General features: G+C 36.3%; 1 long non-coding RNA gene across 1 annotated transcript; it reads right to left on the bottom strand.

Annotated features, from left to right (window-relative positions):
• Positions 1 to 5,062: 5,062 nt before the first annotated feature.
• LOC126825068 (uncharacterized) lies at positions 5,063 to 18,679 on the bottom strand. The gene is made up of 5 exons (XR_007681772.2): positions 18,524 to 18,679; positions 10,807 to 10,828; positions 10,169 to 10,281; positions 8,345 to 8,467; positions 5,063 to 6,934 (listed from the first exon to the last, which is right to left on the bottom strand). It is a non-coding gene; the product is annotated as an uncharacterized LOC126825068 (long non-coding RNA).
• Positions 18,680 to 20,773: the final 2,094 nt, after the last annotated feature.

A 20,773-nucleotide genomic window follows, 5' to 3' on the forward strand; every position in this document is an offset into this window, starting at 1 on the left:
AATGTGAAAGAAATTAGTGCTAAATACACAAGATTAAATGATATCCAGGTTACAGTGACATATATGTATATTAGCATATCAGCTAGAACCAAAAATACTCAATCAAACGGTTAAACATGTTCCAAATTTTATATGTACATTTTAAATGATAGATTTTGATTTTTGTTTGTTTGTAATTGATATAGTCCTTTCACACTAAAAGGAAACCAGTAGATGATAATTTGACGGTATTTAGTAACTGGATGGAGCAATAAACTATAATACATACTTTAATGGAAAAAGTTTGAAAACATTGAGAGTATACTCCTAGGACTGGGGGGTGGTGGCCGAACGGTTAAACTGGTGTACATTAGAACATAAGGTCTGTCATCAAGTCATGTTGCATGGTTTTGATTCCCTGCTTGTACGTGACAAGGACTAGGGTCGTCTGTCCAACCTCAAGGATTTTCTGGTGTCGTCAGGTTTCCTCCCACTTCTAAATACGCCTATGTGCAAGGAGTGTATTGAAATAAAATTGAACAATATTTTAGTCCCGAAATTACCTATTTTGTGTCGAGTGGACATTTCTCTCTTTCTCTCTTCGATTGGGCTTGACAAGGACAGCTGTCGTTCGGATGTTACGAAAAGCTGAGGTCACATGTACACATTGGTGTGCGTGTTAAAGATCCCTTGGCAATCGAAATTCGATATAAGAGTAGGCCATAGCACCACTGTCCAGACAAAATTTATCTCATAGCACGCTATATGGCATATACTCGTCTTCATTAGCACAGTCGGAGCAGAACAGTATGATCTTAAACGCCATTTCATTTCATTTCCTCGAAACGTTGCCAAATTAAATTAGTAATTGTTTCTCCATAAGTATGTGTTAATAGTTTAAAGTTCAATAGATAACCAATTTACATCTAGAACTTTTGTAATAAGTTAATATTTTAGATATGTAATTAGAAAACTTTCCCCAGGTACACAATGCCAAATTTCAAAACTTTTATAGATAGATCATTAATCACAGCATTACAGAGACCTGATATCGATATCATTACAAGGACCCAACATTGATATCACTACAAAGACCCAACATTGGTACCATTATATGGACCCAACATTGATACCATTATAAAGACCCCCAATAATCGATATCACTACAAAGACCCAACATTGATACCATTATAAAGACCCAACATTAGTACCATTACAAAGACCCAACATTAATACCATTACAAGGACCCAACAAGAAAAAACTAAAATTTCTCTGCCCCATTGTTTCCCCTGTGAAAGGACTATTTTTATTAAATACGATATTATCAAATATGAATGCTTTATTGAATTGTTTGACCAAATCAATCATGTGACCTATCTATGTCCTGTGTTGATTGGTTAATCCTGATTCAATATTTGAATTGTTTGACCAAATCAGTCATGTGACCTATCTATGTCCTGTGTTGATTGGTTTATCCTGATTCAATATTTGAATTGTTTGACCAAATCAGTCATATGACCTATCTATGTCCCGTGTTGATTGGTTAATCCTGATTCAATATTTGAATTGTTTGACCAAATCAGTCATGTGACCTATCTATTTCCTGTGTTGATTGGTTAATCCTGATTCAATATTTGAATTGTTTGACCAAATCAAACATGTGACCTATTTTTATCCTGTGTTGATTGGTTAATCCTGATTCAATATTTAAATTATTTATTTGTTGACTAAACCATTGGTTGTAATGAACTGGAACTACACAGGACATGATATTCGGTTGAATACAACTACTGTTTATTACTGAGACAGTTTTTGACCAGGTTTCTCCCGTCTTAATCAAGGAGGAGCCACGGAGGCTAAGTGAGTAATCAAGTAATCTAGTCGAAATGTAGCTTAGCAATAAACAGTAGTTTTATTCTATTGAATTATGGCCTATGTATGGTTGTAATATCCAGGGTTTTTTCCCCACTCTCATTTGTTTGCACTTTTGTTTTGTTAAAGGATCTATGACTCTTTATTCAACAGTATCCATATATGTAGATTCAACTAACCAGGCACAAATGACTGTCATTCAATTTGGACTGCTCACATATTTCACCAAACATAACTAATTAGAAATGACAATAAAATTTTTAAAAACTAAATGTAAATCGATTTAAATCCATGTACATTCATTTTACATTATTATATTTTTTTCCACGCATTTTCTTCAATTGTAAGTTTAAAAAGAATAGAACTATATACCCTTTAATGCATAGATTTTTAATGCAATTGCATTCTGATTAAAATGCAGATCTATATTTCGTTTTTTTTTTTATAGTTCAAAATTTTGTTTATTTGTCTTTACTACACTAGGATCTGGAAGAGTTGTTATATAACCCGCATTCTGGTTGATGTGAGGGATTAGGTCTGTTCACGAGGTACTCGGAACTATGGGTAACCCACTAGAAACATCCACGCTGATTGGTTAATTAAATGTCTGATGTCATAGGGTCAAAAGCCATTCATATGACCTGACGCGACCTTTCATTACAACTGGTCAGATCTTCATGTAGTAGAGGCCATCGAAAGTATAAAAAAAAAACCCAACGAAATATAGATCTGCATTTTAATCCACTACAACCGGTCAGATCAAAAGTATAAAAAAACCGAAATGAAATATAGATCTGCACTTTAATCATACTGATAACATTTGTTACATTTTTTCAGTCACTAAAATTATTTTATATTTATAGTATTATTCCGTTTTTGTTTTTCCCCCACGTTTGTTTTTTTGATGCATAGATTTTTAATGCATTTGTTAGATTTTTTTCAGTCACGACAACTATAGTACATGTATTATTCAGTTTTGTTTTTTACCCCACTTTTGTTTTTTTGCACTTTGTTTTTTTTGCACTTTGTTATTTTTTGCACTTTGGTTTTTTTGATGCATAGATTTTTAATGCATTTTGTTTCAGTCGCTAAAAATTGTTTTTTTGCTTTAAGGCATTTTTTTTTGTGCCTATAGATATGTGCAGTTATGAATATTATTGTTATATATCTTTATTAGAGTTTTTAAAAAATATATTACAGCATTTTACACTTTATTTTTTTGCTATTTTTCTTTAGAAATATAAGTATTGATTTTGTTGAAATAATTTGAACTTTATTAGAGTTTTCTGTATTCACAACACAGTATTATATGATGAGTAATATTAACATAAAGATTCATTATTTAAGAGCTAAATCTGGCTATTGCAGGTCTTTATTATTTAGACATTTATTAACATGACAAGACCATAATTGATGCTCTAGACCATACCAATTTGAATATTTGCTCTTTGCTTCCTATTCCTTGAGAGAAGTCAATAATTTTACAATGGCTATTTATCAAGACCCTAAAGAATTAAAAATTAAATTGGCTTGGCCTACTTTTATGATCTAGTCAGAAGGAATGTTTCCTGATGTTCCATTGATAGTTATCTTTTAGAATAAAGCTTAAAGATGCATTGTGTACATGGGCGTCACACACATGGGGGGTGGGGGGGGTCCGACCCCCCCCTAACTGATTTTTTTTGGGGGGGGGGTCTGAATATACTTGGACCCCTCAAAAATTTACATAGTAGGCCCAAACTCCTATTTATTTACAACAATTATTAAGATTAGTTAAGATTCTATCTGTATAAAACCTGTACATATCCCAATATGGTTTACATTGCTAAAATAAAACACAGAGAAAATCATCCTGGAAACATGTGTGAAGTGAAAAGTAACTGTGTTCCATAAAATTATGTCTAGTTAGCCTGTCAGTAATATTTTGTTAATTTTTTTCTGCAACTTATCAGAGTGAATCGCATGTAGGTACTCAAAAACATTATCGCCTAAACCAAATATTTATCGCCTGCTCGACCACCCACGTAACAATAATACTTTGTACGCGGTGTCTGGGCCAATGAGCAAACGAGTTGTGTAGACAGCATGGCCACATAGTGTTTATATTTTTTAGGGGTTTTAAAAAAGGGTTAGGGTTGCGGCCCCCCCCCCCCATATATATTTCACGGCTACGCCTCTGATTGTGTAAGATTTAGATGAAGAGTTGGCACAGGGTATATGATAAAAAAAAAAAATAATTAGCAATTATTGAATGTTTAATCTGAAGATTGATTGCATATTGAGGATTAATAATCTTTGTGAATGATGTCTCTACCTGTGATTTCTTGTTGGTTGTTATACTTACAGTTACACTATATACTATCGGTCAATAACAGATCACTTGCTGACGGTCTATTTCCAGGGAAGTTGCGGAAGGTTGAAAATTGCCATCTGCCAAGTTAGACATAAGAAAGGTCAGGGAAATGTCATATTCCTGAAGCAATGGCCCGAGAAATCCCTCTCTGGCCATTGCTGGATTGGCTTCTGATACTTGAGCTTTTGAGGGAGATACTTGAGCTTTTGAGGGAGATACTTGAGCTTTTGAGGGAGATACTTGAGCTTTTGAGGGAGTGTGTCATTCTTCACGTTCAATCATATCTATCCTAAGTACAGGAACATGACTGCCGTTTGTGTAATCTTGGGTCTTCCCAAAAACTTTGGACAGTGATTTAAGGTATTAAAAACGGTGAAAGTATTGTTCGTCTCCAAACATTATTGTGTACATTGTATCCGTGTTGATAGCTTCATTTGTCACGGAATTAATTTTTCTGCAATATTCTGCTATGCACTGGTTAATTGAGCATAATAAAATCGTGAGTCATGACGTAACGTTATGTAAACATATTTGGTCCAATTTGGAGCGCTGTTTAAAGAGTAATGATATTGTTACGCAGTTTACTATTGGTTGTTAATCGGAACATTGACCAGTCATAATTTGGAACAGAAATTTGCTTCCTTTACAGCAGTGTTAAGTGGCATTAGCTCTAATCAAATGAAACACTGTGAGGAGTATGGGGAAATGTGGAAATCTTAAACCCTCCCCCAAAATTCTAAAACCTTACCCAGCCATATGGAAATGTTATGTAGACTATTAATTAGTCATTTATTAACATGACAAGACCATAATCAAGTCTCGATGCCATCGGATAGGTCTGATTTTAAGTAGATTAGAAATGTTCAACTATTTAATGATTTAATCTAAAAATGGTGAAGTGAGGCTAAGCTTAGAACAACCAGTAGGGTAGTTATAATCAGTGCACACATCTTGTCAAACCTTCAAAGGCGAATATCTTTGCTCAGAATAAAGTAATTTTCAACATATTCATTTTGAATTATCTATTTTCGAACTGTTCTAGCAAGTTTCAGAAGAATAACCCCAAATTTCCCTGTATATATCTAAAGCCGCCCCTGATTTTCAGACCGCAAGTTATTTCAAGTATTGAATATACCCCAAAGATCAAAGAGATTTACCATTATAGGTTTATAAATACACATAAACTACTCTAGTTGTTATGGCTTTTTGTACCAATATTTTCTGTTGACATTAAATAAAACAATGAAAGATATTATTTATGGTCTTGTTTTTTGTTGACCTGGCTTGGTAGGTGGCAGATAGAGTTCTTAAGTGGAGCAGGATGGAGGACCTAGCAAGGGAATGTTTTCAAGTTGCATGGATCGGGGGAATATCCAAGAGTTGGCCGTAACGCCACCCTCAGGGCAAAATTTCTCTCACCTAATGCACCTGAGGGGTGGTGGGTGGATGGCTGAATGGTTAGCACGTGCGTGTTTTATCCGTATCATATGGTCTGTCATTGAGTCAACTGGCTTGGTTTCGATTCCCCGGTGGTATGTGATAAGGAGTAGGGTTGTCTGTCCAACATCGTGGGTTTTCTCTGGGTCCTCCGGTTTCCTCCCACTGCTAAAGACCCCTATGCGCAAGTGAATTATTGAAATAAAATTGAACTATATGTTAGACCCAAAATGACTTAGTTTGTGTCGAGTGGACATTAAACCCTATTTCTCTCTCTATCTCAATTATGTTTGATTTATCACAAAAACAGAGTAAAAAACAAACGAAACTAAATACAAAGAAGCAAATGAGAAAATGTAAACTGTCTCGAAAGACAGCTGTCTGCTGACTGAATGACGTGACGTAAAAGGCCGTAGGTTGCCAATAACGTCAAAGGTCGATAATCCAGATAAGATAACCCCAAAAGGTTAATAAGCTATCCATTCAGGAACTAATTGAAATTATTCAGCTATGTAATTGCACAAAATATAATACGTAATACCCCTACAAGAAATGTAAAACAGGTATGCTGAAGAAATCGTAGGCTACTATGAATGTGTATTTATATAAAGGCATAAAATAAGGGCGATAATCTAGATAGGATTAGGAAACTATAGAAAATTTAAAATGAATATTAAATTAGATCATTATTCAATATGTAGTCGATAATATACTTATAAGAAATGCTAAACTTGGTATGTTGAAGAAATTGAAGTTTCGAAATCACTTTTATAAAATGCGTAATTGTGTACCGCCTTTGGCAGTACTTTTAAAATAAAGAGATTTTAATAACAACAAGGCAGTAATAACTTAATGATGCATTATGTAAGAGCTAAAATTTGACCTTAAATTATTAATTTAGACATTTAATTACATGACAAACTCATAATCAACTCTCTAGACCATACAATGGTTGGGACTTTGAACGGATTGAAACATGATCGCCATTTAATTATTTAATTTAATAATGGATAATCTAGACTTTGTTTATTATCATAACAATGATAGCAATGAAAATCAAGACTACGTGGTTCTTCAAACAGTCATAACTTCGCTCAGGATTAAGTAATTTGACTGACATTTTCAATATATTCCCTTTTCATTATCAATTTTCGACCTATTATAGCGAGAACTGTCCGCTCTTTATCTAATTCTTACATAATGCATCTTTAATTTTTTTTTTAAAATATTCATCATGCTTGATCTGTTCTATTCGTTCTGTCGGGATTCTTCATATGTTAGTTGACCATCTTCTGAAATATATAAAACATCAACCAAGTTAACTCTCTAAGGAGAGAAATGTCCTTTTAACGAGATAGAATTCGAAGAATAATAACCGAAAACACTGCTGTCTAGAGGAAATACTGGATGTTTTTATAAGAACTCTGCGAGAGAAATGTGTGTGTGAGAGAGAGAGAGAGAGAGAAATGGGGTTTAACGTCCACTCGACACAAACTAGGTCATTTCGGGACGAACATAATATGTTTTTTTTTAAATTTTATTTCAACAATTCGCTTGCGCGTAGGGGTCTTTAGCAGTAGGAGGAAACAAGAGGACCCAGAGAAAACCCACGAGGTTGGACAGGCGACCCTACACCTTGTCACGTACAACTGGGGATTCGAAACCACACCAGTTGACTCAATGACAGGCCTTATGATACAGTACGCACGTGCTAACCATTCGGCCATCCAGCCCCCCAGGAGAGAAATGTACTTTTAACGAGATAGAATTTGAAGAATAATAACCGAAAATGCCACTGGATGTTTTTATGAGAACTCTAAGGAGAGAAATGTAGTTTAACGGAATAGAATTCGAAGAATAATAAGAATAATAATCTAGGGGAAAATAATGGATATTTTTATAATAACTCTAGGAAAGAAATGGGGTTTAATATCTACCCGACACCAATCCGATCTTCATGTAGTGTAGGCCATCGAAAGTATACAAAAATGAAAAAGAAATATAGATATGTACAGAAAAATCGCTGAAACATTTTGTGGAATCCCATGTAAATGATGTCAATGAGGATTTATCTTTACAGCATGGAGTTGGACATTGTTTATTTCAGTTCTGCTCCAACTTGGCTAATGAAGACGGGCTTATGCCATACAGTGTGCTATAAGTGAAATTTTGCCCGGACAGCGGGGCTGTGGCCTACTCCTATTACGAATTTCCAACTGTCAAGGGTTCTTTTACGTGCATGCCAATGTGTACACGGGACCTGTGTTTTTCGTCTCATCTGAACGACTATACGTCGTCCCTCACCACTGACAAGGGGGAAACATGCCACAAAAGCCCCGATAAATGTTCTCGGCCAATGCAGGGTTCGAACATGGGACCTTCTGGTAAACGAGCCAATGTCCTACTCACTGAGCCACCCTGGCTTCTCAACACAAACCAGGTTGGGAATAAAATGTATTTTGTTTTAATAATGCCTTTGCACGCATGGGGTTTTGGTAGTTAGGGTCAAACAGATGATCCGGAGGAAACCCATGAGGTTAGGCAGGCAACACCACGTTAAGGTTCATGCATTATACCATTTGTGAAATAAATGAAATAGGGTTTACTTTTAAACACCAACCCGGTTAATGAAGATACGCATACAGGAAATTTTGCCCTTACAGTGTCACTTAAACTTATGTGGAAATTTTTCTTTGACTTACGGTTTGTATCCAATTTTGTAAAAGCGTTTCTATAATCAGCATCAGTAGAAACTGAAGTTGTATTAAACCAGTTCCATGGTATTATACAATTACTCAATTCATTCTCAGATAGCTGGTCATCATCTAATAAAATACAAAAAATGAAACTGAAGTGGTATGAAACCAGTTCCATGGTATTATACAATTACTCAATTCGCTCTCAGATAGCTGACTATTAATCTAATAAAATACAAACATATCAGTAGAAACTGAAGTGGTCTGAAACCAGTTCCATGGTATTATACAATTACTCAATTCTTCCTGAGATAGCTGGTCATCATCTAATAAAATACAAAAAATGAAACTGAAGTGGTATGAAACCAGTTCTCAGATAGCTGACTATTAATCTAATAAAATACAAACATATCAGTAGAAACTGAAGTTGTATCAAACCAGTTCCATGGTATTATACAATTACTCAATTCACTATCATATAGCTGTTATTATTTCATAAATTGCAAAAAATATTATCAGTAGAAATTGAAGTGGTCTAAACCCAGCTCCATAGTATTATACAATTACAGAATTCATCCTCAGATAGCTGGTTATTATCTAATAAAATACTAAACAGCATCAGTAGAAACTAAAGTGGGCTGAAACCAGTTCCATGGTATTATACAAATACTTAATTCACTCTCAGATAGCTGGTTATTAATTAATTAAATACAAAAAATGAATCTGAATTGGTCTAAAACCAGCTCCATGCTAATATACAATTACTGAATTCACTCTCAGATAGCTGACTATTATCTAATAAAATACAAAAATATCACCAGTAAAAACTGAAGCGGTCTGAAACCAGCTTCATGATATAAAATTACTCAATTCATCCTTAGATTATAGCTGGTCATTAAATAATAAAATACACAAATATCATCAGTAAAAACTAAAGTGGTCTGAAACCAGCTCTAGAGTATTATAAAATTACTGAATTTACTCTGAGATAGTTCGCTATTATGCAATTACTTAATTCACTCTCAGACAGCTGGATATTAATTCATAAAATACAAAAACGCATCATCAGAAACTGCAGTGATCTGAAACCAGCTCCATGGTATTATACAATTACTGAATTCACTCTCAGATAGCTGACTATTATCTAATAACGTGTGGGTTTAAGTTCATAAAAATCGGTCATTGAGCCAAGTGTGTGGCGTGGGTTCGATTACTTCAGTTACCTCCCACTGAGAGGGAGAGGGGTCAGCTCTACAAGTCATTTAGGGACTAACTTATGTTTCAACGAGGTTGGACGGGCAATCCTACTCCTTGTAACCTACAATCGAAATAATGCCACTTCACTCATCTAAAGCGCACGTCTTGGGCCTTTCGGCCAACGAACCCTCTTATCTCCAAAAAACCTTACGACTAACGAACGTTATATCTCTAGGATATCTTACGACCAACGAACCCTATATCCCCAGAAGACCTTACAACCAACGAACCCTATATCTCCAGAAGACCTTACGAACAATGAACCCTCTATTTCCAGGAGACCTTACGACCAACGAACCCTCTTATCTCCAGAAGACCTTTCGACCAACCAACCCTCTATCCCCAGAAGACCTTACGACCAACGAACCCTCTATCGCCAAAAGACCTTACGAACAACAAATCCTCTATCGCCAGAAGACCTTACGACCAACGAACTCTCTATCGCCAGAAGACCTTACGACCAACGACCCTCTATCGCCAGAAGACCTTACGACCAACGAACCCTCTATCTCCAGAAGACATTTCGACCAACGAACCCCCTTATCTTCAGGAAACAATGAGAATCAAACTTACAATTTGTATCGTACTTCCGGAGTTCTATTTTGAACTCATCAAAATCCACATATCTGTTGGAGTTTCTGTCTGCAAAACGGAAGGAAATTGTCTGTACTTGACCTTTATCAAATCTGAGAATAAAAAATGTTTTATCATCAAAATTCGTAATCGTGAAGTCGCTGATCGCCATTTGCATTTTTCGGAAAATATCTAAAATCTCATGGCTTAATAACTCACTCAAATTGATTATTCAACATTTAATAAAACATGCATTACGCAAGAGCTAAATTTGCCTATTGCAGATTTTTCATTAGGCCTTATCTGTCATATAAATTATTAATTAGACATTAATTAACATGACAGGACCATAATCAACTCTCGATGCTATCAGATGGCCCCGATTGTAAGCGAGAGAGAGAGAGAGAGAAATGGGGTTTAACGTCCACTCGACACAAACTAGGTCATTTCGGGACTAAAATAAGGTTTTAATTTTATTTCACTAATTCGCTTGCGCGTAGGGGTCTTTAGCAGTGGGAGGAAACCGGAGGACACGGAGAAAACCCACGAGGTTGGACAGGTGACCCTACTCCTTGTCACGTACAACCAGGGATTCGACCGATTGTAAGCAGATAGAACATTTTTTTATTCATACTTACAGTTTAGGGAAGCAATGAATGCCTGAAAAAAAAAACAGAGAAAAATTTTGATTAAAGATACATTATGTAATAGCCAAATCTGGCCAGATCTGCCTATTATATAAACTATAAACTATTGAGGGGTTGGGTGGCCGAATGGTTAGCACGTGAGCGCTGCGCTGTATCATACGGTCTGTCATTGAGTCAACTGGCGGGGTTTCGATTCCCCGGTTGTATGTGACAAGGAGCAGGGTCGCCTGTCCAACCTCGTGGGTTTTCTCCGGGTCCTACGGCTTCCTCTCACTGCTAAAGACCCCTACGCGCAAGCGAATTATTGAAATAAAAATTAAACCATGTGTTAGTCCCGAAATGACAGAGTTTGTGTCGAGTTGACGTTAAACCCCATCTCTCTCCCTCTCCGCCCCCTCTCTCTCTCTCTCTATATATATATATATATATATATATAAACTATTTTTTTAGACATTTCTTCAACCCTCTAGACCATCGGATAGCCGAGATTCAAATGGATTAGAACACCCGCGAGAATTAAAAATTTAATGATAAAATGAATAATCGAGACAGAATGAACAATCTACGGCTCTCCCCTCAAACATTCATAACATTGTACAGAATAAAGTAATTTCAATATAATCATTTTTCATTACCTTTTTTTAAAAATTATTATAGAAAGAATGGACAGCCCTTTATCTAGATCATTTCGGGACTAACGAGGTTGGACAGGCGACCCAATTCCTTGTCATGTCAAGCGAGGAATTGAAACCATGCCACATGAATCAATATCATTAAAACAAGGTTCGATATGATGTACGATTATCATGAATACTGTATGATAATTCAAAGTAGCTAAGTCTCTAACTCATTATCATCAAAAATTTTCGACATTGAAAACACGAATTATTTGTCAATTCAAATCAACATTGGTCTTTTGATCTTACAGGGAAAAGATGGGCTTCTGATATCCAATATTCAAGACAAAATAAAATTTTTACCATTGGTACACGAATCGTGTACCATAATGCGTTTCAGCGCCATTTGAAACAAGGGACTCAAAGAACGCAGCTAGACATATTCCACAAGTCATGCCAAACGGTGACGCGATATTCTTATCTGGAGATCATGCGTAATAAATATCTTCTGTGTAGACTGGAATAACCAGACGCTAAAGACTGTCATTCAATTGAGACTTCTGGCGTATTTCGCCGAACATAACTGATTAGAAATTACAGTAAAAACAAATCTGAATAACATATGGTTTAATTTTATTTCAATAATTCGCTTGCGCGTAGGGGTCTTTAGCAGTGGGAGGAAACCGGAGGACCCGGAGAAAACCCACGAGGTTGGACAGGCGACCCTACTCCTTGTCACGTACAACCGGGGATTCGAAACCACGCCAGTCGACTCAATGACAGACTTTATGATACAGCGCGCGCACGCTAACCATTCAGCCATTCAACCCCCCTACACTGTGTATGACATTTAAATATAATTTGTATAACTTTAACAATTCAAACAATATTCAATATGATACAGAACTACATATATTATAAACACTGTATGATATCTAAAGACCAGTTAAACAAATTAAAATGTAATTATTATTTCTAAGAATGTTGGGGGATCACGTGGCTAAGTGGGTAAGATGCTGGCTCGCTAGCCTGGAGGTCGGGTGTTCGATCCCTGTATTGGCCGAGAAAGTTCATCCAGATTTTCCGGCGTGGTTTCCCCTTGTCAGTGATGTAGTATGGAGTGCCTGACAAGGACAGGTGTCTAGTCCTTCGGATGGGACGAAAAAACCGAGATCCCGTGTACACATTGGTGTGCACGTAAAAGATCCCTTGGCAGTTGGAATTCGAAATATAAGAGTAGGCCGTAGCGCCGCTGCCCGGGCAAAATTTCCCTCATAGCACACTGTATGGCGTATGCCCGTCTTCATTAGCCCAGGTTAGGAGCAGAACAGTAGGACGATAAACCGCATTTCATTTCATTTCTGAGAATGTTTTTCATATCGCTTTGCTTAGCTGATCATTGTTTGGAAACAATGAATGTGCAATTTCGTAGAACTGGGTGTCAATTATATAAATTGGCATATTGAGCATAAAAAACATTAATATATAAAAATGTAACAAAAGTATTTGCTTTACCCAGCTTCAAATAGCTAGACGAAATTTATTTTGTTTTTTTCTGCACGACTGTCTTTGGTTTCTTACCTCTCTTTGTCGGAAATATTGCAAAAAATTGCCTACGGTTTTTATTTTTCGGAAAAATAAAAGGTTCCCAAATTATGTTGTCCACGATTCGCTTCATAAAACAAATGAACAAAATTATGGCTAATTGAAATTTTAACAAAGTCGCGTAATATCGACACTGGTAAGGTATATGAAGCATAATATTCTTTATTATATAAAAACGTGAAAAAATACTACAGAAAAGGTCCCCAGATACGCTGTCCTCGATTCGCTTCATAAAACAAATGAACAAAATTATGGCTAATTGGAATTTTAACAAAGCCGCGTAATACCGACACTAGTAAGGTATATGAAGCATAATATTCTTTATTATATAAAAACATGAAAAGTATATTTGAATTAAAAAAAGCTTCAAAGAACTAGAATAATATTTTTAGTCCGTTTCGCACGATTCTCTGTCGTTTCTTTCATATCTTTGTCGGAAATATTGTATATGGAACTGAAGCAAATAACTCTTTTAAGGGCATTGAATACGATAAAATGCACATTTTAAAGCTAACAGTGTATGATATATGACATTTTTTGTTATTTGGGGGGATAAAGTACATATTAATCACCAACAAAATACCATTTTTTTTACCAACTATTCAGAAAATGGAGGAAAACTAAATTTAGAGTGATCCTGCATTAGCTTTTTTTTTTTTTTTTTTCAATTCGGACTTGATTTTTCAAGAAAAATAACTTCTGTTAATCTCACCAGTTGATAAGCACCTTGTGGTCAAGAGATTTTAATTTTTGATTGGTTAATCAAGTTTAATTTGTTGAGCACCAAGGTCGCCGCCGCATGGTCATAATATATAATATTTTAATCAGATTGGTGTACAATTGGCTAAAGTATTTATAATATCATCTTTATTTCAATAGAAGGCTTGATCTCGCTTTAACTACGTACATCTTATCAAGACCTTCACGTAATACCCTGCATATTTCGGCACTAATTTCAATTGGGTACAAACCTAGCTTGTGAGTCTATCAGATTCCTCGACCGACGCGAATGCCAAGTCTCGCGCTTTCAAGCTAAAATGTCTACCTGTGATAATCGAGTTGCAAAGTTCAAGGTTCGTTCAATGTCAAGGTTTCCGTGGAGGCCGCGATGTCACAACCTCTGATTGGACGATACTGTTAATTTATAACGTAGCTATAAGTTCGGGAATTGTGAAGTAATCTAGCAACGTCATGATGATGTAAAACTCGCAGTCGTTGCTTCAGCAACGTGTTGTAATTTATACTAGCTTCAAGCATACGATTTTAATATAAACATTTTTATGTGCTCTTTAACAATGGTGTTTTAGATAATAAATTAGACGAATAAAACATAAAAGGATGCTTATGTATACAACTAACCAGTTTAAGACAAACCAAATGTGGAGTGAAATTAATAAAAGCAATATGAATTTGGGGAATTTGTGGAAGACATTTAATTTGTAAAATTAGCTCAGAGCAATTACGACGACGATTTCCGAACTCTGCATTATTAACTGACACTCATAATTGGCTATATAATATGGAAGCCTATTGCGGCCATTTCATAATCTCGACGCGATGGAGCGAGAAGTCGATGGCGAAAGGGCGAAAGTACGAGACCGCGAGGATTATGAAATGGCCACAATAGGCTTCCATAATATAATATACTTAAATCCAGTTATGGTCAAATTGACTTAGAGTTGTGACAAGAATATGGCACTGAATTTATGGAAAATACGAAGGCTTATACGCTCGTACATGTGTGGTTCACAAGGAGTATCATAAATCAGATTTGTGACGAGAAGTTAATACAAATAGGGCCTACATTTAACTTAAACATACATTATGCAAGAGGTCTTTCTTTAGGCCTGCAATGTTATATAAACTATTAATTAGACATCTATTAACATAGAAAGACCTTAATCAACTCTCGATGCCATCTTATGTGTCGGTTTTTCGCTGGATCTGAATCCGATTTGCTGCTCAACGCAAATTGATGATTAAATCCAAAAATGAATAATCGAGACTATGTTTTTTTTATCTTACCGATTTTGGTAATGATGATCGAGGCTGGGCCTAAAATTCAATCGCTAATATCTCGGTTTAGAGTGAAGCAATTGGACTGAAATATGAAGCATATTCCCTTTAGTGAGAACTGACAGCTCTTTAAAGATACATTAGTTAAGAGTTTTATAAAGAGTTGGCCGATCTTGTTATAATAATTAAAAAATAGATGATAAAAAAAATGTTGAAAATTTCAGTCAAATTACTTTGTTCTGAACGGAATTGTCACTGTTAGAAGTTTGGACGAGAAATAGGCATCAATTCTGTCTTCACCGTCTATGAGAATTGGCGATCGTTTGATTGACAAACGATAACTCCACCCACATATGCTCGATTATCAAGTAACATGCTCAATGGCTATGGTAGCCTCGCTTGGTAGGCTTTTCATCACCAGTTTCCGGTTGTGACATCAGCGAGTAACAGTAAACGTTAGCTTGGTCCGCCATTTATTGATTTAATTTTAAATGGACGAGGCTGTTTAAATCCAAACCGTATCCAAGCCAGCCGTGGGTCTACAAAGTTGATTTTAAGCTTGTCCTTTAAATAAAGGTCTAATTAATAATTTCTTTAACATCTGAAGCCTAAATAAAGACTTCCAATAGACAGATTTAGCTCTTGCATAATGTATGTTTAACTAATCGCCCATAGTGCTCCTTTAATATCCTCTAAAAGTTGACCATTTTGTAATGGGATTGTCTACTGTCTTTGTTGACCAATATATAGCCGGAACAGGTCAGAACATAGAAAGCCACCAAATGCGATGGTCAATAATTTAATAAACTTTCCACATACTACACCCCCGCCCCCTATGTTCGAATGTAAATAATAAATACGTGGATAATGACGTGATATGATGAACTGCCATTGCTATTGTCACGTGACCCGCCGGGCACAGACAAGCGTTAAAGAGAGGGAGAAATGGGGTTTACCGTCCACTCGACACAAACTAGGTTATTTCGGGACTAACACATCGTTCAATTTAATTTCATAAATTCGCTTGCGTGTAGGGGTCTTTAGTAGTGAGAGGAAACCCGAAGAAAACACACGAGGTTGGACAGGCGACCCTACTCCTTGTCACGTACAACCTGGGAATCGAAACCCCGCCAGTATGATACAGCCATGCAAGTCGAAAATAAGAAATTAGGAAAAAAACGAGGGGCGCTATTATCGCAGTGTATTATTTCTTAATTTCCCATTTTCGAGTCCATTTTGGCTTGTATAGCGTGCTGTTGCCTCGCATTTTGTCGTAACGTCTACTTTTGGACTTTCGTTTTTTGAAGGGGCGAAAAGTAGAAATTATGAAAGATAGTTATAGGCTTCTATACTATTGTAACACCTCACTGGTTTGCACGAATAAAATGAATAGTCAGACCTTTTATGCTCCTTAACGCCGTCACATGTGTAAAAATAAAACAGATATTTGAGTAACGTCCTTGTTGAATAAGTGTATAATAATATATAATATAAAGAAGACGGTGTGTTAAATTGTATACGTATCTATAACATCAACGATAAATAAATTCATTATTTATACATTTGGGTTATGCGTGACTTAATTTCTTTAATAACCAGAAGCCTTTTATGAAGGGTGTTTCAAGTTTCACCGGTATCCCTTAACCAAAATAAATCTAGAAATATCAGATAAAATTATACATAAAATGGTCCAGTAATGCATAGGCGTACGAGCTTGAGGAATGTTTGAACATTTAACTGCCGCAAACGCGTTTTCCTGCTATTCATGCCCGTCAATACAGCAACTGCAATGTGGTCCAATATAGCCTACCTTAGGTGACTTACCCGAAACCCAAATCCCAAACAACCAATCAATCGTCGCGGGATATGGGGGACTCGCGCTCCCCGAGAAACTTTTGACAATTTAACCGCCGAAAATGTGTTTTTCTGTCATTCAAGCCCGTGAATTAAGCAACTTCAAAGCTTAATTCCAATCAGGTTGCAACGGAAATCCATATATACTCCCGCAGTGTTTCGTTTGATTAGAGCTAATCCCAGAGAGGGATTTCTCGGGCCATTGCTTCAGGAATATGCCGAAATCCCACCCTATGCCGACCTGAATTTCGACCATCCAATCATGCTGTTGCAGCTGCATTCACAAATAATAATCGATGCCCGAAAAATGTCGCACAAAGTAGAGTGGCGCCAGACAAAATGTTTTAATCCATAGTCAATTCAGTCCAAATTCGTGGTATTCAATTAAAAGAAAAAGAAAATTAGTGTTTTATTAGATTTCGGGCATTTTATTTTGCCAAACTACATGAAATAATAATTTTTGTTTTCACTTTGCCGTCTGCGCCAAAAGTCATATTGCCCGAAAGTTAGCGGGGTAGCAGGGATCGAACACGCGAACTCCAAACTAGCGTCTTACTCACTTAGCCACCGTGGCCCCCATGGCCCCCATTCCATATTAACTATCAGTAAATCAAATAATACCAAGCAGTGTGAATGACAGTATACAATAACCGTAAAATGTAAAAGTAATGAAATACAACGTATTGACATGGAATTATTGTGATACTGACAGCTTGGTAACACCAGCTTGTTTCTCTAGGAACATCTGGTTATATGCCTGATTTACTGGTGATATAGTACTGATTACATATATATTACATATATAGTAAGTAAAACACGTATAATGGGGGGGGGGGGCATGAATAAATAAAGATAGAGAGATAAATGGGGTTTAACGTCCACTCGACACAAACTAGGTCATTTCGGGACTAACATATGGTTCAATTTTATTTCCATAATTCGCTTGCGCGTTGGAGTCTTTAGCAGTGGGAGGAAACCGGAGGATCCGGAGAAAACCCACGAGATTGGACGGGCGACCCTACTCCTTGTCACGTACAACCGGGGATTCGAAACCACGCAATAACAGGCGTTATGATACTGCGCGCACGTGCTAACCATTCAGCCATCCAACCCCCCTATATGAAATGAAGTGAAATGGGGTTTAGAGTCCAACTTTTCTGCTCCGACTGGGCTAATGAAGACGGGCCTACGCCATGCAGTGGGCTATGAGGGAAATTTTGCCCGGACAGCGGCACTACGGCCTACTCTTATATCGAAATTCAACTGCAAAGGGATCTTTTACGTGCACGTCAATGTGTACACGAGACCACGGATTTCCGTCCTTCCCGAACGACTAGACAGCTGTCAAGGGGAAACCACGCTGGAAAAATTACTTTTATATACAAAAGGAATATGTAAGAAAGGTCTAAGTATCTATCCTAAATATATCATTTTAACTAGTTCTTGTCTTTAACACCTCGGATTTTCATTCTACCCGAACGAATAGACAGCTGTCCTTTTCAGGCCGTCCGTCCTGCACCATTGACAAGGTAAGAAAGGTCTAAGTTTCTGTCCTAAAGATATTATTATTTTTATTAATTTAACTAGATATTGTTCTTTAACACAAATTTTCTTACCTGCTACAAGGCTCAACAATACTATTAATGTCTTCATTTGTAGACCCTGGTGTTGATCTGCGCTGTTGTAATTGTTGTAGTGTGTATATAGGCTGAACTGTAACTGTTCGCCTATGATTACAATGCGTTAAATAGTAGGTGTAAACACACCATGCACCAGATGGCATAAAGTGTTAATTTCCTATTTAATAATGTGATCAAAGTTGCGCAGTTTAAGTATGGAAAGCCGTTGCAGTCAAAATGCCAAAATTAGTGAAAATGAACAGATTGATTTACAGAATTAAAATTTACAAAGACACGGGATCTAGTAAGGAAAATATGCTTGTAGTAATTTAGATGGACGTTGTCTTTCCAATCTTATTAAAATAAAGATCTATATTTCTTTCGTTTTTTTAATACTTTCCATGGCCTACATTACATGAAGATCTGACAAGTTATAGTGGCTTTTGACCTTATAAGTTATAACGTCAGACATTGATTATTCAATCAGCGTTGACGTTTCTAGTGGTTTACCTACAGTTCCGGGCATCAAAAGGCCAAGAACTCACCGTAACAGACCGTTTCTTTGGCTTATCGAACGTTACCCCCCCCCCCCTCTCTCTCTTTCTCTCTCTCTCTCTCTGTGTTAGTTAAATATGCATTTTTGAATTCCAATTCCTCCATACATATCAAGATATCATGCAGTGGGCCTAATGTTTTTTGGTTCTCAGTTTAAAACTATGGTATTTTGACTTATCTGTTCCTCCATAAAATTGTATGATAAAATTAAAAAAAAAACAAATGCGAACAAACCAAACCATTAGACAATATTGAAAGTCCTAAAAAAAAGGTATCGGCAAAATGGTGAAATCAGCAAATTGACTGTTCACCATGAACAAAATACATGGAGAACAGTGGTAACAGTGTCCGGAAGCGTAAGCTTACCCTGTCTGACGCCACATCCGCCATAGCTGCATCCAAACCATTAGACGAAATCTCGGTTAAATAGCGGCAATACTATATACCGGAAAATTATATCTAGAATTATAGCCGAAAGAGACATATTATATTTATTAAACAGGTCAATATGACGGCCATAAAACTTTTAAAAAGCTTTTCTAAGTTAAGTGGCCAAGTATCCGTGTAGTTGAAGCTGCCTCGATCAACTCAAAAAATCAGAATAAAAGGACCAAGCTCTCGCGTATCGAATTAACTGAGACACATTAACTTCGTAAGCTGGTGATAGTAGAATGTTACTATTAATAAATGGAAAGTTGACAATTGGAAAGTCATAGTCATAACGTTGATCTTATAATTTGACACGCAGGTTATCACATTGTCGAAATCGACTTTTGTATTTTTGACTTATACCGACCTCCATTCGTTATACATGTATATTTCAATTTACAATAATGATATGGTAGACAATTTTAAACTATTGTATTTTTGTGTGAAATTGTTTCCTGCCTGTAGGTTTATTAATATTGACCGTAACATGTTGTGTGTATATACTATTATCGTCACACGTCACTGACGCCACTGACAGTGGTCGTACGATTATTTTATTAATTAAAAGGGTATTCTATTGAATATATTTGAACTGTTCAATATTGACACAAACAAAACAGTTCATATAATAAAAGCTGTTGTATTTTCAATATATAGAGGATATTTGTCGTTTTAGAGTGAATAACATATTTCATTTCATCGAGAAGCAAGAAAACTTATATTTTCACGAATGCGTAGCATGAGTGAAAATATAAACGTTTTCTTGCTTAGAGATGAAATAAAATATGTTATTCACGACAAAACGACAAATGTTCTATTTATTTTATGATTTTACAATCATTTTAGTTAAAAACATCTAGCCAGTGAAATAACACTTTTATTTCACTGATAAAACGCGGTATTCCACTACTGATCATAAAATAAATTATATAATGGATGTCGTTTTCTAGTTCCTTTAGGAACGGTCGCTGATCGGACCCTGTTCCTGGATTCCCCAACTTTTCAGCAATTTTTCTGTACACATAGAAATACAAAAAATGGCGCATGGAAACACATGGGAAGCGGGCCTTACACAGTTTTAAGGAGAGAGAGAACTATATCCCCCACTAAACACGAACCATCAATCTGATTAAAATCCATATTTCGGTTTTTTTTATACTTTCGATAGCCTACACTACATGATGATCTGACCAGTTGTAGTGGAATATCGCGTCATGTGTCATACGAGCGACGTTTGACCTTATAACGCCAGACATTGATTAA

The sequence above is a fragment of the Patella vulgata genome, chromosome 1, assembly GCF_932274485.2.
Source record: "Patella vulgata chromosome 1, xgPatVulg1.2, whole genome shotgun sequence".
In the NCBI taxonomy this organism is placed as follows: domain Eukaryota; kingdom Metazoa; phylum Mollusca; class Gastropoda; family Patellidae; genus Patella; species Patella vulgata.